Raw genomic sequence first — 6,052 nt, 5'->3', positions numbered from 1 at the left:
GACCCAACTCGTGTTATCTGTAACATTTGTCAGCAAAAGCTAAGTAGAGGCCAAAAAATACATAGTTTGAGTACTTCATGCATGAACCGGCACATGGACATGAAGCATAAGTTGCAGTGGGAAGCTCACTGTGCTACAATGCGGCCTAGCCGGCTGGGCCAACCGCCGTCTGCCATATCTTGTGCATCCGCGGCCTCTTCATCCTCTGTGACTTTGGGGACAGCAGTCACACCTGTTTTGGGGCGCAGACCTGCCACCTCTTTACCCGCAACAGCCAGCGTGATTGGCAGGTCATCATTTTCTTTGGAGGTGGTAACACCAGCTGGTGTTGAGCGCTGTCCGACATCGATAGCACCACCTTTGGATCAAGGCAACCTAACATGTCCGCCTGCATCTTCCTCACAGACCGGCAGTTTGCCGGGGACACCCTTATCAACCCCGTCTAAGCACAATAGCCAGCCCTCGGTCCCTCAGATGTGGACAAGTAAAAGACCATTTCCTCCTAGCCATGAGAAAGCTAAGAGGTTGAATTTCACCATCTGCAAGCTCTTGGCTACAGAAATGCTGCCTTTCCGCCTGGTGGACACAGAGGATTTTCAAGACCTTATGTCCGTCGCAGTGCCCCAGTACCTGATGCCCAGTCGGCACTACTTCTCAAAGAAAGGTGTGCCTGCGCTCCACCAGCATGTCGCACACAACATCACCGCTTCTTTGAGAAACTCTGTGTGTGACAGGGTGCATTTCACCAGAGACACTTGGATGAGTAGGCATGGTCAGGAGCGTTACATGTCGCTGACTGGGCACTGGGTAACTATTGTGACAGCAGGACAAGGGGCTGCTGTCCAAGTCTTGCCGTCCCCACGAGTTGTGCGTCAATCCTCTTTATCTCAAAGTTCCTACACTGCTTCTGCCTCCTCAACCTCCTCTCGGTCCTCCACCTGCACCCAAAGCCTGTCTGGTCATGCCACAAGCTTTCTAACTGCGCAGAAGGGATCCTGCACACCTCCTTACTATGCTGGCAGTAGGGCTCAACGTCATCAGGCGGTTTTTACTTTGAAATGTCTGGGAAATGTGAGTCACACAGCTGAGGAGTTGTGGTCAGCTCTGGAGAACCAATTTCATGAATGGTTGTCTCCACTGGACCTGAAACCAGGGAAGGCCGTGTGCGACAATGCTGCAAACCTGGGTGCGCCCCTTCGCCGGGGCAATGTCAAACACGTGCCTTGTATGGCTCAAGTGTTGAACCTGGTTGTCCAGCAATTTTTAGCCCATAATCCCGGACTAGATGGCCTTCTGCAGAGGGCACGGTCGCTGTGTGCTCACTTCCGCTGTTCGCATCCCGCAGCTCAGCGACTTACATCTCTACAGAAGTCGTTGGGCCTGCCACTTCACTGGCTAAAATGCGATGTGCCTACCCGGTGGAATTCAACTCTGCACATGTTGCAGCAACTGTGGCAGCACCGACAAGCCCTGGTGCAATACGTTCTGACGTATAGCCTGGGCCAACGAGATCCAGAGGTGGGGCAAATCACGCTGGAGGAGTGGACTCAGATCAGGGACCTATGCACCCTTCTGCACAGTTTTGAAATGGCGACGAAGATGTTTAGTGCTGACGATGCCATTATCAGCATGACTATTCCGGTGATTTACATGCTGGAGCACATGTTAAACAGAATTCGGAGTCAGGTGGTGGCACAAGAGGAGGTGGAGGAAGTAGAGGAGGAGGAGTTGTATGCGGAAGGGCTAACATCTGCAAGGTCCAGACGGTCGGCAGCACCAAGGCGGCAGGCATGTGAGGGTGGGGGAGATGGTTTTACCAGGGCACATGGTAGCAGCCAAACTAGTGAGGAAGGTGCAGGAGCCCAGAAAGAAGTGGAGGACTAACTGATGGAAGACTAATCAGATGAGGGAGACCTTGATCACATTTCTGTTGTGCGAGGTTGGGGGGAGAGGACAGAGGAAGGAATTATGATTGTTACCTCGCCACCAACACAACAGGGACTTGGTGCTCCTGGATGCGTAAGACACATGAGTGCCTTCTTGCTGCACTACCTGCAACATGACCCTCGAATTGTGAGAATTAGAAATAATCCTGACTACTGGGTTGCCACACTGTTAGATCCCCGGTACAAAAGTAAATTTGCAGAAATTATTCCTGCCATAGAAAGGGATGCACGCATGCAGGAGTATCAGCAGAGACTGTTTCAGAATCTTACATGTGGTTTTCAACAAAACACCAGTGGTGCACGTAGTGAATCTCACAGTTACAACTTGCCAACCGTGGGACCGTCGAGTGTTCAGCACTCAAACCGTAACAGAACCACAGTATCTGCTGGTAACATCAATTTTGCGGAATCATTTCACCACTTTTTTAGCCCATCCTTTGCAAGGCCACAGGAGACAAGAAGTCTGACACATAGTCAACGCCTAGAGACGATGGTACAGGAGTATCTCCAAGTAAACATTGAAGCCATGACTGTGTCACTGGATCCTTGCTCTTTTTGGGCTTCCAATCTGGATAAATGGCCGGAGCTAGCCACTTACGCCTTGGAGATCTTGTCATGCCCCGCAGCCAGCGTTCTGTCTGAACGTGTGTTGAGCGCTGCTGGTGGTGTGCTGACAGATAAGCGCACGCGGCTCTCCACTGATAATGTAGACAGACTCACGATCATAAAGATGAACAAATCATGGATCCGAAATGACTTTTCTACCCCTGTGTCATCCTGGGGAGAGTAAAAGCTTGATGATTGGTTAAAATCACCTCACCAACCGTTTTAAGCTTTCAAATTACTAATCATGTTTATCTGTATCTTGGCTGGAAAATAATTTGGGCTTTGTAGCAGTGTGCAGCACTGATTCTATTAGGCCATCTATAATAAGCTCCACCAGATTTAAAATTACTAATCATGTTTATCTGTATCTTGGCTGGAAAATAATTTGGGCTTTGTAGCAGTGTGCAGTACTGATTCTATTAGGCCATCTATACTAAGCTCCACCAGATTTAAAATTACTAATCATGTTTATCTGTACCTTGGCTGGAAAATAATTTGGGCTTTGTAGCAGTGTGCAGCACTGATTCTATTAGGCCATCTATACTAAGCTCCACCAGATTTAAAATCAATAATAATTTTTAGCTGCATCTTGCCCGGAAAATAATTTTGGGGCTCCGAGATGCGCAAGACACATAAGTGCCTTCTTGCTGCACTACCTGCAACATGACCCTCATATTGTCAGAATTCGAAGTAATCCTGACTACTGGGTTGCCACACTCTTAGATCCCACAAACTTTTCGATCAACCTTTTCATTTTAATAAAGACCAAAAAAATGGTCATTTTTGAAATTATAAGCATTAGCAGGTTATTAGAAACTGAAATCAAACAGTTTTCAACTCAAAACTTTATTCTAGGTGATGTTACATTTTCACATAGGACCCCTTGTTCGAAAGGAGCTTCTGAACTCTCTCGTCCATTGAATTTGTCAGGTTTTGGATGGTTTCTGCTTCAATTGTTTTGCATGAGGACAGAATACCCTCCCAGAGCTGTTGCTTAGATGTGAACTGCCTCCCGCCATCATAGACACTCCTTTTGATGATGCTCCAGAGGTTCTGAATGGGGTAGAGGTCAGGGGAGCATGGGGGTCACACCATAAGTTTGTCCCCTTTTATTCCCATATCAGCCAGAGATGCAGATGTTTTATGTGCAGCATGAGATGGTGCATTATCATGCATAAAAATGATCTTGCTGTGGAATACACGGTTCTTCTTCTTGAACCATGGCAGGAAGTGCTGTTTGAGAAACTCCACATACATTATGGAGTTCATCTTTACCCCTTCCGGGATCCTAAAGGGGCCAACAATCTCTCTCCCCATGATTCCAGCCCAAAACATTACTCCACTTCCTCCTTGTTGGCGCTGTAGCCGTGTTTGCGTGGGGTGTCCATCAACCAGCCATCCTCCACTCCATCCATCTGGACCATCGAGCGTTGCATGGCACTCATCCGTGAACAAAACAGTTTTGAAATCAGTCTTCATGTAATGTTTGGCCCACTGGAGCCGTTTCTGCTTGTGTGAAGTGGATAGAAGAGGTCGACAGGATGGCGTACGCACAGCTGCAAACCTCTGAAGGACCCGGAATCTTGTTGTTCGGGGGACGTTGGAGGCACCAGCAGCTTCAAAAACTTGTCTGCTGCTATGACAAGGCTTTTTTGCCGCTGCTCTTTTAACCTGACATAATTGCCTGTAGGAAAGAGTCCTCAATTTGCCCTTATCAGCACGCACACGTGTGTACTGTGAATCAGCTACATACTTCTTGATTGCCAAGACACTTCATCCTGATCATCGCACAATGTTGATTGTAGTCATGCCTTGACCTAAACACTCCACAATTTGTTGCTTCTCAGCAGCCGACACATCCTTTTTCTTTCCCATTTTGGCAGAAAATGTAGGCTGCTTAATAATGTGGGACAGCCTTCTTAAGTAGTCTTGCCTTTCATTGGACACACCTGCCAAACTAATTAGCACAGGTGTCTGCAATTGCTTACAGTGCTATAAAGAGCCCTGACACACAACACTATCAATGAGTTTAACTGACAAACAAACAAATTCTTCCCTTATCACTCCTAAACACTTTTTGCATAATAATTTGGAACACAGTGTACATGTGCTTTTCCACAAAACACCAGTGGTTCACGTAGTGAATCTTACAGTTCTAACTTGCCAACCGTGGTCTGTATGGAGTTGTTCAATAAAGGGCCCAAAATTAAGATAACATAGATGGGAGAGGTCTCTATGAATAGGAATTCCTAAGTATTTGATACCATGTGAGGGCCAGGCAAAGGGAAAGTTGGACTGGATGGAATCCTGTATGGATTTGGGGAGGGAGACATCGAGGGCCTCAGACTTCGCTGCATTGATTTTAAAATTTGACCATGTAACAAAGTGATCTATTTCAGCCATAACAGCATGGATGGATATATGTGATTGAGTGATATATACTAGGACATCATCAGCAAATAGAGAGCACTTGTACTGGATGCCTGCCACCTCAATCCACCTAATATTGGGGTTATGGCGAATTGATGAGAGCAGGTGCTCCGTCACTAGGATAAGAGAGGGGACAGAGGACTTCCCTGCCTTGTCCCATTGGTGATTGTGAAAGGTGATGAAAATGTTCTGATGCACCCCCTGGGCCTTGGGACACCCGGAGCCGGACCCTTTTTGGTGGATGCTGGTGGTTCTAGTCTCCGTGGCGGCGACCCGGTTCCGTGGCTTAGGGCGGTCAAACCAGTGGCGGAACTATTTATGTGGTTTTGATGTTTAAATGTCCGACTACGCCACCCGTGGATTGCGGTCAGAGTGAACCGCCGCTGCAGGGCAGACCGCTGAGGCTGGTGTTGTGGGTGCAGCAGCGCGTAGCATAACTCCCCACGGGAGGAGTATAGCCTCAGGGCAGTGTATGCGGAGGATGGGGGTGATGGTGCAGGGCAGCAGCAGTAACGACACGGAGTCAGTGATGCAGTCCAGGGCCTTTACTCACAGTTCTTATTATCCAGACAAGTCTGCAGGTAACGGCTGCCCACGTCGTACTGTTCTCACCAGGTGAGGGGCTCAGACAACTCCCAGATAACTTTGGAGCGCTTCACAGGACCCCCTTTGTGTGTCCTTTGTCTGGCCTTTCTTACCAACCCTTCTGTCCGGCTGCCTCGGGCCTCCTCTTGGTAAACTTGGCGCCAGTTTCCCTGACCCTATGTGGTGCCTTCCTAGCGGGTGTAGCGAGGGGCTGCGCCACATAAAATGTCACAGCCTCCGATTTCTAGCTGAGGGTCGTTTCCTGCCTCCACTAGTTTCGGGGACCGGTCTCCCCCTTTGGCTTGACCCCTCCACGCAGGTGGATTCGGGCATGCGGTGGCGACTCGCCCGTCCACACAACTGGGATCCCTTCGTTCCTCGTTCCTGGAGCCTTCTCCGCTCCTCTTCCTTCCTTCTCCCTCTTTCAGGCCTGGGCCTCTGTTACTAGGCCCGCCTCCGGAGCAGAGCTCATGCAGAGCCCCTGC

This window comes from Phyllobates terribilis, unplaced genomic scaffold (genome assembly GCF_046119375.1).
Source record: "Phyllobates terribilis strain yellow unplaced genomic scaffold, ASM4611937v1 Scaffold_12__6_contigs__length_324123572, whole genome shotgun sequence".
NCBI lineage: Eukaryota > Metazoa > Chordata > Amphibia > Anura > Dendrobatidae > Phyllobates > Phyllobates terribilis.
The sequence above is the reverse complement of the archived record's forward strand: the minus strand, read 5'-3'. Positions refer to the sequence as shown.